This window comes from Saccoglossus kowalevskii, chromosome 17 (genome assembly GCF_978046115.1).
Source record: "Saccoglossus kowalevskii chromosome 17, keSacKowa6.1, whole genome shotgun sequence".
NCBI lineage: Eukaryota > Metazoa > Hemichordata > Enteropneusta > Harrimaniidae > Saccoglossus > Saccoglossus kowalevskii.
In genome coordinates this window covers 13,140,442-13,158,765 of record NC_140657.1, presented here as the reverse complement: position 1 = coordinate 13,158,765, position 18,324 = coordinate 13,140,442, and the positions used below count along the sequence as shown (strand labels likewise).

Sequence of the window (18,324 nt, the reverse complement as noted above, 5' to 3'; positions counted from 1 at the left end):
CTGGGCTGTCCACCCGGTCAATACTCGCCTCCATTGTACAATTAAAATCGCCGCCAGCGACGACTGGGTCATTGTTTATATTATTTAAATGATGTTTCAACACCTTAAAAAAACTCCAACCGTTCCGGCCCATTGGTTGGGGCATATACGTTTATCAAGTGCAGCGGGAACCCATCGATTTCGACATGAATATGCAAAAGACGACCCGGGACTACATCATTGACATTCAGAATTTTAATATTTGCATTAGATTTAAAAAGTATAGCAACGCCTGCCGAATTCGTTGATTCGTGAGAAAAAACTATAGGCGCCCTCCAGACCACACGCCAGTTCGGCTCATCAGACGGAACAGAGTGTGTTTCCTGAAGAAAACAAAAATCCTTAGAATAATTACTTTTAATGTATTCAAACAGCTGGTATCGTTTTAAAGAATCTCTGCAACCATGTACATTCCAAGTAATTCCAGCTACGTTTGCCATAATTAGAAGACATAAAAAGCAACCAAACCAGTAACGCATATCTATGGAGTGTTGATTCATAATTAACACACAATTCAATCAGTTGAAACAATGACAGATTGCGAGGAAATGCCTCGTTTTTTACTCAAGATGCTTGATCTTAAATTCCCATCTCCTTCAGCACTGGATTTTAATGAACGTTTAACATGTTTCGAAATACGCATTGTCATTCGCTGTACGCGTATCTTTTCTTTGCTCGGGAAATCGGCACTCTTACGAAGACTGTTTAAGGACCTCACTAAAAGTCGGAGGTCGGAACAGAAAGAAACCGCCTGCTCGATTAATTTCCTCGAGTTAAAAGACTCTTCTAGAAAAACCAACAATGATTCTTTAGATAACATTTTTTTATTTTCATTTTCAGACATCCCAACGTCTTCCAAAGAAGCGACACTCATGTCCGACATATCTGACATTACAGACTCATTATCGTCTCCGTCATAAGACGCCACAATTGACTTCGAATCAAACACATCCACACTTTTAGAACTGTGTAATTCACCTGGATCAGGTGGATGTAAATGGTGTGAAGAAGATGGTGTGTCTCCCGTGGGAGGGGGTACTGAGTAAGGGGTTCGTACCCTTTCCTCGCCAATTTCTATAGCAGATGATCTTGAAAGTTCATCACTGGAAACAACAGAACCTGGTTCATTATCATCACAATGATCAGTACGCGTGCCATCTAATTGACATTCAGATATGCCACGCGTGACAACAGCTGCATGTTCTTTAACACCAGTAACCGCAGTTGTGATCAATTCATCAGTGTTATTAGTGTTTCCAAAGTTTGTAGTGTTTATAGCGTCGATGTCGTTTTTTTCAAATGGAGCATTATTTGTATTTGTATCATCAGTATCATCGTGTGTATTATCGGCAGTTATAATTGTATCAGTGTGTTCATCAGTATCATTTGCAATTATGTCATTTATATCATTTGTATTATTATCATGTTTAGAAGTTGTGTCAGTTTTATCATTTTCAATATTACCAGTTGTAGAAGCGGATGTAGATGGAGATATTTCCATATCAGTAGTGTTGTCATTGTCGCCATTAACAGTATCCTGTACAGGGATATTTCCGGGACAATTTCTTTGAATATGGCCTTTCTGTTTACATTTATGACATGTCACCTCATCCGTCGACAGGTATACACGATAGTTACGCTGTTCGTGGATGATGGTTATAACGCCGTTGATTGATTTTTCATCGCACAACATGTACACCTGACGACGGAAAGACTTGACATGTCTCAATTCTGGACTTTTGCAGCCAAGGGGAATCAGGCGTATGCGTGAAACCACTTTACCATAGAGAGAAAGTTCACGCTCGAGCACATCGTTTTTTATAAAGGGCGGAACCCCAGAGAGAATGACCTTGGTCGCCGGTTTCACCAATGGCTCAACATAAATAAATGCGTCACCGATTGTACTAATACCTGTAGCACACACCTGGTCAACGCATGAAACTGAATTAAGAAAAACTAAAACGCTGCGGTTTGCTCTAGAAGCAGCCAGAACATTTTTAGGCTCAACAATGCCCGAAATCGCCTTCACATAAGTTTCAATTGAGACTCCATCAACAGACTCGCACTTCACACCATGTTTGCGGGTCAACCCCGCGAATTCACTGACACGTGGGCTTGCCGTGGAAGCGGCCATCTTGGCAGGTTCACCGGCAAGTCCCCAGAACACAAAAAGGAAAACAACCAAAAAATACAGCAGATTTATGCTGAATAAGAAAATAAAGGTAGCGACAGAGTGCACAAAGTATTCACAAAACCAATAGAACCAACAAAAATAACTACTTAGCTTTCTGAAAGGTGAAAATCGTAGATTTTTCGGGAGCTCAGAACAACGACGTGTGTATGCTAATTACATACATACATACATACATACATACATACATACATACATACATACATACATACATACATACATACATACATACATTTGAATCTTTTATTCTCGAGTAATAAAAAATCAGTTAACAATCACTGTTTAAATACAAGAATTGGACATATAGCGGTAAGTATAAATCAAAGGCGAATACAAGTGATACAGTACAGAAAAGTATACAATATAATATGTTTGAATATAAAACGATGAAAATTAATTACACATGATAATGCAACGAAATATAAAGTAATTGTACAGGTAGGTATAAAACAATATCGGATACAGTACAAATTATAGTCGAATATGTACAAACAGAAACAGTAAAATAATCTTGAGAATAAAATCAAAGTGTTCATTTTATTATAAAAATAGTTCAATTTATTATTTACATAATATAATCTGGATGGACGAGGTCTTCGCCGATGACCGATGCTACTGCGTCATTGATGCACCACCGTTGGATGAAGGCTGCCATAGTACCAGTCAGCTTGTGGTAGTTGTATTCATCCCGTAATCTTGATTTCAGTCGTGCTTTGAAGCAATGGGTGACATCAGTACCAGGTAAGTTCTTCATTTTCTTTATCCGGGTAATGTGTATTGAAGCTTTTACCGATGTGATGATGAACACCAGCAATTTGTGAAGCACTAATGGTTTCTTCCTAGGTGGTCCAAGTAAGTAATGGGACAGTGGGATGGACCCAATGTCTAACAGATTGTGAATAACTTTATTAAAAGTTACAAACAACGGACCCAGCCTGGTGCACTCTATGAATACGTGCATTAAGTCATCTTTTTCTTTGCAGAAAACACAAGTGTCCGATTCCCTCAGCCCAGACTTGAATAAGAAACCTCCAGTGGGGTAAGCGCCATGAAGAAGACGCCACTGGAGGTCGCCATCTTTTTTGGTGAGTGGATGGAGGTAACAATCCTTAAAATTCGGTTTCTGAGTATCAATCGATAGCAAGTCACACCACACAGTGCCTGCCTGTGTGGCGTCCTTGGAGAGTTTGTTAACCGACACCAGAAAGTTGTAAATGCTACCTTTCTTTAGTGTGTACAAGGGACAATTGAGCAAAATATTATTATCATCATCTTTATACAATAATTCAAGCGAATATCTTGGATGTGTAATATTTGTGGAATCTGTGGTGTTTTCATTATTTACAATATCTTTCATACTCGTAGGGATAGCATTGTGAACAATATCTAGAGCGATACCTAGCAGGCGTGCTGAGTATATACTAATGCGTGGATGTAACGATTGAACTGACAGCCATTTTCCATCAGTCAATAAATCGCCAATCCTAGTCACACCGGATTCAATAAAATGAGTAAGTTTGAGAGGTGTCTGTCTTAAAGGATGTAAAATGAGTTTATTATAAAATAACGGTTCCAGACAAACGCTGTGGTAAGTAGATGGTACGTCCTTACGCACAAAAGTAGTGCTAGACCAAATTTTTAACAAACTACAATAAAAACTGGGAACATTAAAATCAGACTTCGGAATATCAATAATAAACAACTGTTTATTATAATTCAGATTTTGAAATTGTCTTAAAAAGTAATCAGCGAAAAAGAAGCACGGATGACTTGAGTTAAAATAAAAATACCGTTGTACATATTGTACGCGGTATGAGGCTATACGGGTTGGCAAGTGTGCTAATCCCTGTCCTCCGTCACTGGGAGGCAAATACACCAATTCGGCAGGAATCCAATGTCTTCCCAACCAAAAGAAGTCAACAAACATTTTTTGAATCGCATTAATTACTCGATCTGGAGGAGAGAGACAAATTAGTTTGTGCAAGAGTTTGGATACAACAAGATTGTTAATAATCAGAGAACGCCCTCTGTAGGACAGAGCAGGTGCATATTTTGACCAGTGACCTATTTTCGCCTCGACCTCGTCGATGACATTAGACCAATTACGATCCGTAAAAGCGGTGTTATTCCCAACAAAAACGCCGAGAACTTTGAGGCCGTCAGAGGTCCAGCCTATATTTAGTGGCTTATCAGGTCTATTTTTCCAGGCACCTACCCATAGCCCTTGCGACTTGGTATAGTTAATGCGAGAATTACTGGCATTCTCGTAAGAAGATAGCCATTCTCTGAGTTTAATAAAATCAGAGTTCTTGGTGACAAAGAAACTGACATCGTCAGCATAAGCAGAAAGTTTAACCCCTCGATCAGGAGAGTCATCAACCTGAACACCACGGATACCACTCTGGGTTCGGATCTTGTGCAAAAGGGGCTCGATAGCTAGCGTGTACAGTTGCCCTGATAGGGAACATCCTTGACGAATACCCCTATTAAACTGGACAGGGCTGGTGAGGGCGCTATTGACGCGGACCAGACTTTCAGTGTTAGAATAGACAAGTTTAATATAGTCACAGAACCGATTACCGAACCCAAAGGCCTGTAGCGTTTTTAATAAATATCCGTGGTGAACTCTATCGAAAGCTTTCTCTTGGTCGAGAGAGACAATTCCTAGTGTTATGTTTTTACTGTTTGCGTACGTGATGACATCACGTATCAAGTGTATGTTGTCATAAATTTGTCTTCCTGGGATAGAGTAGCTTTGATCGATATGAACTATACTGCCAAGGACGGATTTTAATCTTAGAGAAAGCGCTTTGGTCAAGATCTTGTAATCCGCGCATAGTAAGCTTACAGGTCTCCAATTCTTCAGTAGTCCATTGTTACCTTTTTTTGGCAGTAGAGTGATAACAGCCCGTCTACACGACAAAGGCATCAGGCCCTCTTCGATTGAGGCAGTAATGACGTCGTGAAGATCAGAGCCTAAAATCGACCAAAAATGTTTATAAAATTCGCCGGGAATACCATCTATGCCTGGGGATCTATTGGTGGAAATTAACTTGACTGCGTTGGTAAGATTTTCATGCGTTATTGGCGCATCACAATCTTCCCTGATAGCGTCGTCCAGTTGAGGCAACCCGGAAAGCAGTTTATTTTGAGCTTCAATGGAAATCGGACCGGGAGAAAACAAATCGCTGTAAAACTCTTTAGCCATTGACCTCATTTCAGCTTGTGACCCAGTCAGCGATCCATCGGAATGCTGTAAGTGTGACATTACTTTACGCGACCCCCTTTGTTTCTCACAGTCAAAGAAAAAGGATGTAGGGGCATCGTTTTCATTTAAAATTTTATGCCGAGATCTTATGGCAGCACCCTTACATTCCGTTTTTGTTAGATTTTCCAATAAAGTTCGTTTCTCTTCGAGTATCCCTTTTAGTGAAGGATCGTCCTTTAAGCGGTCTTCAATATTTTTAATATCCTTGCGTAATCCAGCTTGATTATTCCTGTATGTACAGGACAACTTGGCACTGTACTGCTTTGTGAGTACTTTAATATTCAGCTTGCCAATGTCCCACCACATTTGAATTTTACTGAAGCGTGATTTCTCACTGCGCCACTTCAACCAATAATCTGTGAATATTTCACAAAAATCTTCATCCTGCAGGAGGCTTAAATTAAAGCACCAAACAGGATTACGTGCATTAATGGAGTTAAAAGACAGACGGATATCGACAGGAAAATGATCAGAAAAATCATAACGAGGCAGTATAGACGATAATTTAATTCTGGATACGATGGATTTAGATATATAAAACGTATCAATTCGTGATTTGCTTTCATTTCTACTCCAGGTATACTGCCTGACAGTAGGATTGTGATGGCGCCACGCATCAACAAGTTTGAAGCGCAACAAAATTTGTGATAGAAACCTAGAAGAAGAAAGGTGTGGCTCTGGGCTGTCCACCCGGTCAATACTCGCCTCCATTGTACAATTAAAATCGCCGCCAGCGACGACTGGGTCATTGTTTATATTATTTAAATGATGTTTCAACACCTTAAAAAACTCCAACCGTTCCGGCCCATTGGTTGGGGCATATACGTTTATCAAGTGCAGCGGGAACCCATCGATTTCGACATGAATATGCAAAAGACGACCCGGGACTACATCATTGACATTCAGAATTTTAATATTTGCATTAGATTTAAAAAGTATAGCAACGCCTGCCGAATTCGTTGATTCGTGAGAAAAAAATATAGGCGCCCTCCAGACCACACGCCAGTTCGGCTCATCAGACGGAACAGAGTGTGTTTCCTGAAGAAAACAAAAATCCTTAGAATAATTACTTTTAATGTATTCAAACAGCTGGTATCGTTTTAAAGAATCTCTGCAACCATGTACATTCCAAGTAATTCCAGCTACGTTTGCCATAATTAGAAGACATAAAAAGCAACCAAACCAGTAACGCATATCTATGGAGTGTTGATTCATAATTAACACACAATTCAATCAGTTGAAACAATGACAGATTGCGAGGAAATGCCTCGTTTTTTACTCAAGATGCTTGATCTTAAATTCCCATCTCCTTCAGCACTGGATTTTAATGAACGTTTAACATGTTTCGAAATACGCATTGTCATTCGCTGTACGCGTATCTTTTCTTTGCTCGGGAAATCGGCACTCTTACGAAGACTGTTTAAGGACCTCACTAAAAGTCGGAGGTCGGAACAGAAAGAAACCGCCTGCTCGATTAATTTCCTCGAGTTAAAAGACTCTTCTAGAAAAACCAACAATGATTCTTTAGATAACATTTTTTTATTTTCATTTTCAGACATCCCGACGTCTTCCAAAGAAGCGACACTCATGTCCGACATATCTGACATTACAGACTCATTATCGTCTCCGTCATAAGACGCCACAATTGACTTCGAATCAAACACATCCACACTTTTAGAACTGTGTAATTCACCTGGATCAGGTGGATGTAAATGGTGTGAAGAAGATGGTGTGTCTCCCGTGGGAGGGGGTACTGAGTAAGGGGTTCGTACCCTTTCCTCGCCAATTTCTATAGCAGATGATCTTGAAAGTTCATCACTGGAAACAACAGAACCTGGTTCATTATCATCACAATGATCAGTACGCGTGCCATCTAATTGACATTCAGATATGCCACGCGTGACAACAGCTGCATGTTCTTTAACACCAGTAACCGCAGTTGTGATCAATTCATCAGTGTTATTAGTGTTTCCAAAGTTTGTAGTGTTTATAGCGTCGATGTCGTTTTTTTCAAATGGAGCATTATTTGTATTTGTATCATCAGTATCATCGTGTGTATTATCGGCAGTTATAATTGTATCAGTGTGTTCATCAGTATCATTTGCAATTATGTCATTTATATCATTTGTATTATTATCATGTTTAGAAGTTGTGTCAGTTTTATCATTTTCAATATTACCAGTTGTAGAAGCGGATGTAGATGGAGATATTTCCATATCAGTAGTGTTGTCATTGTCGCCATTAACAGTATCCTGTACAGGGATATTTCCGGGACAATTTCTTTGAATATGGCCTTTCTGTTTACATTTATGACATGTCACCTCATCCGTCGACAGGTATACACGATAGTTACGCTGTTCGTGGATGATGGTTATAACGCCGTTGATTGATTTTTCATCGCACAACATGTACACCTGACGACGGAAAGACTTGACATGTCTCAATTCTGGACTTTTGCAGCCAAGGGGAATCAGGCGTATGCGTGAAACCACTTTACCATAGAGAGAAAGTTCACGCTCGAGCACATCGTTTTTTATAAAGGGCGGAACCCCAGAGAGAATGACCTTGGTCGCCGGTTTCACCAATGGCTCAACATAAATAAATGCGTCACCGATTGTACTAATACCTGTAGCACACACCTGGTCAACGCATGAAACTGAATTAAGAAAAACTAAAACGCTGCGGTTTGCTCTAGAAGCAGCCAGAACATTTTTAGGCTCAACAATGCCCGAAATCGCCTTCACATAAGTTTCAATTGAGACTCCATCAACAGACTCGCACTTCACACCATGTTTGCGGGTCAACCCCGCGAATTCACTGACACGTGGGCTTGCCGTGGAAGCGGCCATCTTGGCAGGCTCACCGGCAAGTCCCCAGAACACAAAAAGGAAAACAACCAAAAAATACAGCAGATTTATGCTGAATAAGAAAATAAAGGTAGCGACAGAGTGCACAAAGTATTCACAAAACCAATAGAACCAACAAAAATAACTACTTAGCTTTCTGAAAGGTGAAAATCGTAGATTTTTCGGGAGCTCAGAACAACGACGTGTGTATGCTAATTACATACATACATACATACATACAAACAGCATAAATAAATAAATAAATAAATAAACAAATAAATAAATAAATAAATAAATAAATAAATAAATAAATAAATAAATAAATAAATAAATAAATAAATAAATACAACGATCAATTTTGTTGATATTTTGGTTGTAAATATGAGCGTCAACCCAAAATACTCACTATGCCTTAGCTAATTTTAAAAGCATAAATCCTCGGGTGCCACGTATATGATTAAAACCTTGCAACTATTGCGATCACATCATGATCCAAAAACAAACGCCATACTTTTTCGAAAGGTCAATAATTTTAAGATCATTCGTTTGGTAGGTTCTAATGTCAATAACAGAAACTACTACAATTAAATTCAAACATCGGTCATACTCACGGCTCAGACGAGTACCACTCTCCAGCGATATCATGTACCAGTATACTAACTGCTCTATTTATAGTCAGAATCAAGCTAAAAGGTCAAAGGACAAGTTGACATTTACGCATATGCGCATGTTCTCCTCATGTCTCACGCCGCTAATTATAATTGCGTTTGATGTTTGGTTAATTGACAACGACCGATTACCTGTTGATCTAGACAACTCTCAATTATTATTATTATACACGTGTCACCGTAACGCCATAAGTTACAGCGTGCGGTGATTCTGTGGTACTTTCATCCTACCATATAAGGAAATGAGAATTCTAAATATGGAATGATTAAGCGTCCTCTAATAATAAAAACAAACATGGCTGCCACCAACGTTTGATAGGACTCCATACAAAGAATTCTGATTCTGTTCTCAACATTTTGGATTTCGGCATTGCCATGGTGTATCCTTGGGATGAAAAGATACCTCAGGATACCTCAAAGTAAGCACCCAGACAGTACACAGTACGCGTCGGTCGATACTTCCGCTGTACTGTCTTACGTGCATAGTTTGAGGTATCCTCGTAGTAACCTCATATTATTATTAGTGATTTTTCAATCGCACTCGGACAAAAACAACAACTCAACCTAACTAACAAACAAACAATAACGTGAACGTTAAACAAAGGGATCCTGTAGATAGATCAGACTCTCTGGTTCTCACCACAAGGGGTTACGATGTGCCCTACCAATCATTAAGGAGGAATAAAACACACAGACTGCAATGTTTAAAAACTACGTAGACCACACTGGGGTAAATAACTGACTACAAGGAAACGCGTTGTTATAAGGTCTTTTATTAAATGTAAATGGGATCATAAGATCAACGTGGCAGCATGTAAATGCGTCTACCACCCTACGAAGCGTGCTTGATGCTCGGTGACAGACTCACCTTGAAGTTCGTAACCAGATGTTCCGCAAAGCGGGAGTGAAAACAGATCATATACAGATATTGAGTGTCTCTCCATCTCGATTGCACAGTGCACCCCAACAGCCCAAATGTTATCAAACTCATGTAACCGACTAGTTAAACTCAAACTCTAAGTTAATCCTTGAATGCGTACGACGCTTAAAAATCAGTAGTGCCCATGTCTTGACGCGTATTCCTGCGATTGAGATGAATTGACATCATTGCCGTGGCAACAATGTAAATGAACAGTTGATATGCTTGTTTGGGAGGTGGTAACATAACAAACCACCATAGATGAATGACTGAATCAGGGAATATGAGGCGACCAGCAATGATTCTGATGTGGGTCATCAAAGCATTGATATTGGGACATTCATAAAATATGCGATCCAATGAATCGTCATCGCTGCAAATAGGGCATTTATCGTGTTGTGTGAGTCCAGTACTATAGAGATATGTGCCAGTAGTATAGGCACCATGGAGAATTCTTCATTGAAGATCGCCTTTCAGTTTGCATAATGGTGGGGAGTAACATCCTTTGAAATTTTGCTTTAACTCGTTTGGAACGCTCAAAATGTCGCGTCATACAGTATTAATTTTATTAGTATGATGTTGAGCATGAAGTATAGAAATCATATATTAATAGAAATCCCCATTTTCCATCTTATACTGAGGCGTATTTAAATTATCAGAGTTATATAGGTCAATGTGTTTATTTGCTGGGGGCAGGTCACTAGATTCATTTTTAAAGTATGTTTGAATACAGTCTTTTCACGACGCAGGGATGGACTCGCGAACCATTTTAAAACTGAGATTAAAGATTCTCTCCGACTGCATTCAAACTTTCCTGTACAAAACCGGCGACGGCAGCCAGTCTTTTCCTGGTATGCGATCAAATCACCTACTTCAGTGATGCCAGCATCAACAAAGTGTTTGAGCACATACGGTTCATTTCTAAGTGGATGTAGAACTAGAGGATTATTAAAAATAGGTTCTGAAAGAATTTTAAAAAACATTGTCGGTGTTAACCTTATGGCGTATATTCAAAGAATTCCAACATTTCAACAGATCAGAATAAAAGGTAGGTCCATGAAAGGATGAAATATCAATACTGGTTAACAATACCTGTGATGTGTATTTGAGTTTACCTACTTGGCTGAAGTAATAATCCGTGAACTTGAAGCAAGGATATCTGTGAACGTATAAAATTCGCATAACTTTAATTTTGCTAAATAGATGAACAACATTTTGACCACCGTTTTCCAAAGGTAGATACAAAGTTTCCGCAGAAACCCAGTGCCGACCGTGCCATAAAAAATTCACAAGTAAAGACTGAATGTAATTAACAGTGTCAATAGGCGGGAAAATACTGGCAACACGATAAAGCAAGTAAGAAGTAACGTTATTGACAATTAACGAGCGCCCTCTATATGACATGCCGGACGAAAAGCGGGGCCAATACTCAAGCTTACCTTCAGTTTTTTTGTACAAGCTCGGTCCCGTTTTTTAGTGTAATCATTGTTGTTACCAAGGTAAAAACCGAGTACTTTCAGGCCTATGTTGTCGAATCTACGCAGTTGCTCCACCGCCCGACCCACATGCCATCGGATTGGAAGCACGTTGGTAGATATCAAGCCATTTTATCAACTCACCAAAGTCTTCGTTATTTGTTATGAAAAGTTCTATATCACCTGCATAAGCAGTAAGTTTTGTATTTTTGCTATTACTGTTAGGTATAGCCAGTCCAGTTACTTTGCTTTTATTTCTTATTTTATCTAGAAATGGTTCAGTACACATTACATAGAGTTGGGCAGAGAGTGAACAGCCTTGGCGTATACCCAGAGCTAGCGGGAGGGTGCAGTGAGGGAGCTGTTTATCCGGATAAATAGTTGAGCATTTTTATATATTAAGCCAATGATATTAATAAAATTGTCTCCAAAGCCAGATGATTTTAGAGTGTTCATAAGGTATGTATGATGAACCCTGTCGAAAGCTTTTTCCTGGTCAAGTGCAACTATACCCAAAGACATGTTAAACGCATTAGTATAATCAATGCTGTCCCGCAACAATGATACATTGTCGTGGATATGCCTGCCCAGAACAGAACGGAGATGATGATCTTGATGATCTTATAATCACTGCACAATAAACTATCTGGCCGCCAATTTTGTAAACAAGTATTGTCACCTTTTTTGGGTAGAGGGGTAACAATCGCTCTGTTACAAGAGGCGGGCACAATACCATCATTGATTAACGCAAGTAAAACCCGATGAAAATCCTTCCCCAAAATATCCCCAACATTTTTTATAAAACTCATTGGGCAAGCCATCGATACCGGGAGCACTTCCGACGGTAGGAGTTTAACTGTAAAAGGGGATGTCAATGTCGAGAGCATCTTTGTCCTTGGTATTTAATTGAAGCAAATACTGCAAAATAATATTCTGTACATTAGTATCAACTGGGTCGGGGGAATATAACCTTTTATAGAAACCACAGGTGCGAAGGCAGATTTCCACCTGGTTTTCAGTAACAGTGTTATCAGGTCGTTTAAGTTGGGAAAATGATTTTCGCGCGCCCTTTTGCTTTTCGAGATTGAAAAAGAACGAGTTACACATGTCTGAGTTGTTGATAAAGTGATGACGGGCGCATGTAGCAGCACCCCGAGCCTCCACCTTCGTGAATTCAGCGAGTAATTTCTTTTTTCTTTATAAGTTTGAAAGAGAGACTCGTCATTACCCAAGCTCTGCTCAATATTTGATATTTCATTTTCAAGTTCTAGCTTTTGGTGTTTATTGTTATTGTGTTTGAAATGACAATATTGCTGCGAGAGCACCTTTATTTTCTGCTTCCCCAAATCCCACCAAGTTTGAAGATTCGCGTAATTAGCGCGATGTTGCTGCCAACTAGCCCGAAATTCGAAAATAATTTGAGAATAATCATCGTCAACCAGCACTGAGGTGTTCAAGCACCACACTATGTTACGGTTACTGAAGTTTTTTTGTGATAAATGTATATGTACAAGTGAATGATCTGTGAATCCCAGAGCAGGATTGCTGATAGAGATGATTTATTTTGCTGGATAAAAACTTAATGTAATGTAAAATTTGTCCAGACGTACCAGCGTCTGCCCTCTACCCCACGTAAAGTTGCGTTCACTACCATGATAAAAACACCATGCATCAAGCAATTTAAAAGGGAGTAAAATTTTCAATAACAAACGTTACGTGCGCATGTCTGGTTCGACGCCGCCATTGTGGTCCAGGTCAGGTGCGATTGTGCAATTGAAATCCCCGCCAATAATGACGGGGTCATCATTAACCCTTATTCTGCGTGCCCCATGTACTTTTACATTGACTTAACCAGATAAGGGTTAAGTGTAGTAAGGTGATTTTTTTTAAAAAAATTCAAAGCATGCCATACGCTCTATTCCATTTGTAGGGGTATAAACATTAAACATATGCAGTGGATTGTCGTTTATTAACATGTGAACATGCAATACATGATCACTGAGTACTTCATTCTGGGACAGCACATTAACATTAGCACCTGGACGGAACAAAATAGCTATACCAGCGCGATTTGTGTCACAGTGTGAAAATATTGCATTACTCCTCCACAAAATACTTTATCTATGTTCATCTTGCTTTAAAGTATGTGTTTAGTGTATAAGATAAAAAATCACGCTTGACAAACTCAAAGATTTGATATCTCTTGGCGACATCTTGTGCTCCGCGAACATTTAAGGTTATACCTTAAATTGATTGGGCCATTAAAATGAAGTATAATACAAACACAAATACATTATGCTGAAAATAGTTACACAATGACAGAAACGCGTCCTGTCGTTTACGTTTTGATTTTGTTAACAAGTTTTAATATACGCGCCCTTTGTGAGGTGTTTAGATTAGAGACTGTGTAGAACGATATTTTGATATTAGGGAAAAAATCAAAACAATTGTCAATTTCTTTTTTTTAATTGTTAGTAGATTCTAAAAACTCAGAAATAGCATCTATTGAAGGTGCTAGTGACGTTTTACTAGCTTGAGAAAAGTCCGATATATTAGATATGTTGGACCCAACAGATTCGTTGTCATCCAAAGATTCACGAGTATTAATCAGAGGGGTGGATGGTGTGACAAAACCACCGGATGATCCAGAAGAGAAAGCTGGCATGGGAGAAGCATGTGAATTGAACATGTCTGGTGTAGGTGGAAAGCTAGAAGGCCACTCACCAGTGTTAGCCCCACCCTGTGTGGCAACAGAATTCGAAGGAGGGGTTTGTACCCTCTCTTCAACAGTAGATTTGTAAACATCAGCTGAAATATTTCATTAGTTGTAACAGTATCATTTGCATCAATAATATTATTATTACCATTATGTAAAGCGTCACTATATGCCTTGGATTTTACATTGCGCATGTTGGTATCTTTCATTTGTTTATCAATACCTTTTTCAGTATCATTTTGTACTTCATCATTACTTTTTTTTATCATCGTTTGACAGTGAGCGCTGGCATTTGAGGGCTTTAGTACTACTCGTAGTGTTACTTGAGTCATCAAGTGCTGGGAATTATGTTTCGTAATCAGTTGTTTTGATTGAATTGAAGTATTGTTTGCAGGTGTACCATTATTAGTAACTTCACTGGTGTGCGTGTCAATTTGCATATCAATGGTTTCGTTGTCATTGGCGCTTGGGCAATTCTTACGAATATGTCCTTTTGATTTACATAAAAACATCATAATTCGTCTGATGAAACGTAAATATTGTAGGAACGTCTTTTGAAAGTAACAGGTAGCAAGCCATTGATTATATTGGTGTTTAACCATAAGTAGACTTGCCTTCTCAACGATTGAACATGTTTTAGTGAAGGGCGTTTACAGCCAAGTGGGATCGTGTGGATAGCACTCGTAATTCGACTAAGATGGGCTATGGCTTTTTCAATACAATCATTGGGAAGAAAGGGGGGCATTGGATAAAACAAGTTTCGTTGATGGCCGAACCAAAGGCGCAAAAGTTATCAATTCACCCCCAATATTAATACCTTGAACAGAAACCAAAACAACACACGAGACAGTGCCCAAAAAGACAACCAATGATCTGTTCATTCGTGACACTGCAACAATCATTTTGTCGTCAACCACCTCGGACACTGCCTCAACATAGGTTTTAACTGGAATACCATCCATGTTCTCGCATCTGATGGCATGGATGCGAGTCAGTCTATGTACAATCGGGTGTGAATTACGTAGCGTCTTTTCAGTGGCGGCTATCTTGGTGACGACTGACCACAACACACCAAAACAAAAATGAACGCAGAACGCTGTTAAAAACCCAAAATATATACACAGGAAGTAAAATAGAATAGAGTTTTATTTAGCAGTTTGACAAGGACAAATAATGTAAATGAAAGAAGAAAAAAACGTACAACGTTAAACTTTGGGACCCTGCAAGTAGGCCAGTCTCACTGGTTCTCACCACAAGGGGTTACGATCCCCCCAACAGCCCCAAAACAGAAATAAAACACACAACAAAGTTTAAAAACTACGTGATAACACTACCAGTTGATTTATTCGTGATTAAAAGTGGACATGATTTGAAATGACAGTAGGCGGATAGTAGTAGTAGTGAGTTTTAATTAGCAGTTTGACAAGGACACATAACGTAAATAGTGGTGCTCACATATGGCTAAAAATTCTTTGTGAATTTCTTGCAGCATAAAATTAATACCCAATTCTCATTATATCGTGAACTAATACTGGACGATATAAGTGAAATCACAATATACATTTCGATTTAATTTCTTATTTTACAATTAACCAAGAATAGTCTTGTTTCGTGATTGATGTATTGATAATCCTTTGTTGAATATTACAGCTTTAACTGACTGTGTTATTCGATTGGGAAAATGTTCATGATCTTTGAATGTTTAATGTCCGCCTCAGTGGAAAAAGATCCATTTTAATAGTTTTTATCAAATTTACACTGATTTATATTTTGAAATATGACGAAATAATGTCACTATAGAAATCAGTATAGAAATGCACATTTTGATGTTCTTAGTGACATTTCGGACTCTTATTTCCTGAAAGAATTTCAACTTACCCTATTTTGTTTCATTTTGGTATCTTACCGGCACCAACGCATACTAATAAAAATACGGAAACGAGGATATATACTTTTCAATTTGACAAGAACCAGGAAGAAAGAAATTTATCATATAAATACTTCGGTTGAAATAATGAATAAAAGGTGCAAAGGAAATAACTTTGAATTGGTCTAATCCGGCCACAGCGTAACATATATTTGAAATTTGATATTTATAAGCAGAGTCACTGGAAAGACATATAGTCAATTATAAAGTCACAACATACAAATTAATTGGGACAGAAAAAGTGGAAACGTAATTTGCTGCTAAGTAATTTGTGTTTATCAAACAAATCCTTTATAACATTCATATATTTATATGTGAATGTTATTGTTGTATTTTGCAGTCATGAGTGTTTGCAACTGACTATGACGCACAAGAACCCACCAATTGGGTGTGAACAATCCTATGCGAGTGGTTTGAAGATGTTGAAATCAGCATATTAGATTTTAGTGATTTGAAAAAAACGTATTATAACAATAGTTTTTTTTTTTTTTCAAATTGTAGATTTCAGAACAGGACATTTGTTAGATAATTTTACCAACAAAACATATAGTTGAAAATCAAACGGGACTTTTATTATTATTTATTTGGATTATATAAAATAGTCTATACGATCCTTTTATTGTTTCAATCTGAAATCAAAAACATAAAACTCGCAATGCCTACATGCCAATTCGCGGATTTATATTTATGTTTACCTCTATAAAGCTGATATGTAGCTACAGCCGTTCTTTCATTGATCCGTCTTTTTATCGATAGTCTGTGTCTTAGTTTATTTTTGATGAAATGAAAGGATTTGGATGGGTATAAGCAATTCAGTTTAATAGACAACTCTGTTTTGGTTGCAAACTATAACAACGGTATTTTCTCAAATTTATGAACAACCAAATGTAAAAATTATATCGACGTTTTGAATGGCGTATTATAAACCCGACTACGCCACAGAAACGCTTTGTCACAAAAGAAGCATCAAATTGGAGATGATTGTTATTGTTTATGGGGGAGTTATTGTCATTTCGAGGTGGTGGTAATATTTGGTGTGAAGCTGGTGGTAGTATCTTAGCCTTTCCTGGCGACGCGGAAAGTTCTACCGATGTGGATTGTTTTGGTTGATCAGTCTTGATACATTCAAATGTTGGACTTTATATCGAATAGACATAGGGATCTAACACCTCCACAGTATTCCCTCGCCAGGACGCCGGCGCACACAAAGGCGAGATGTGTTTCAATATTTTTTTGATTTTGATCTTTGTGACAATGACTTCTACAAATATCAAATATCATCGTGGATGTTGCGTGCTTGCAGCAAGTACACGTACATAGAGCTCGTCACCTGGTGGTTCTTTGCCCATAATTATGCTCCATTGAGTTTAATAAAATGAGACATTACTTAGTTACAATAAACGATGTGGCTACGTTAGTTTGTTTTTATATGTGTTAATGTGTATTTGCTAAGCCTTCACACAGTGGCCATTCCCACAGTCCCGAAGCACCAATGTTCAATGAGCCAACTATTTCCAATGCCTGTTCACATTTTATTAAACTCTTCATGCGAGCAATTAGTTTGGCTTCATATTTATTCTAAATCCATGCGGTTGCGGTATTTGTTTACAGATTGTAACAAATGTTGCACTTATTTTGAGATTGTGCCAGTCTGGAGAGTTAATTCTTAACAAGTTAAGGGTTCATTGAATGCATACCCAGTATGCCTATAACCACTAACCTCGACGTGACCTCTGATTGTTTATTGACAAAACGTCGAATATACCCATTTATGTAAACAATTCACTTATTTTGGCAACTGCAGAAACTCTAAAATAGCTTCATTACTGTGTTTTTGGTTGTCGACACACTCTCACATTTTTTGGCTTGGATCCATTTTTAAAAGTTAGATCCAGATTCTTCTTCACCAATCACATGTCTTACAAATGGTGTTTAAATACACAGCCTAATGCCAAGTACTGACCATGCCATACTACGAAATGTAAAATAAACTACATATCTAAAATGCACTGCGATGCGTGACAATGCACTGCCAGTTGCATAAGAAATGCATTGCAAATACAGTTCCAGTAAACATATTGCCTATTGCTGTATATGGTCTGGCAATTCCATCTATTTGCTTGGTGACAGCAACGGAAACGAAGACATTTGTCTGAAGATAAAGATGTCACGTAATAGTATTCACCAGCAAGTGTGCATGTATTGTTGCGACAAAAAGTCCATTTACAGAAAAGTGCCTATTTTTGTACAGTATTTCTCACTGTTGGACCCGAAC

At 38.4% G+C, this 18,324-nt stretch overlaps 1 long non-coding RNA gene across 1 annotated transcript; it reads left to right on the top strand.

Annotated features, from left to right (window-relative positions):
* Positions 1–3,280: 3,280 nt before the first annotated feature.
* LOC146732652 (uncharacterized) lies at positions 3,281–7,650 on the top strand. Its single transcript, XR_014926764.1, has 3 exons — positions 3,281–3,315; positions 3,596–3,741; positions 7,054–7,650. It is a non-coding gene; the product is annotated as an uncharacterized LOC146732652 (long non-coding RNA).
* The last annotated feature ends 10,674 nt before the right edge of the window (positions 7,651–18,324 follow it).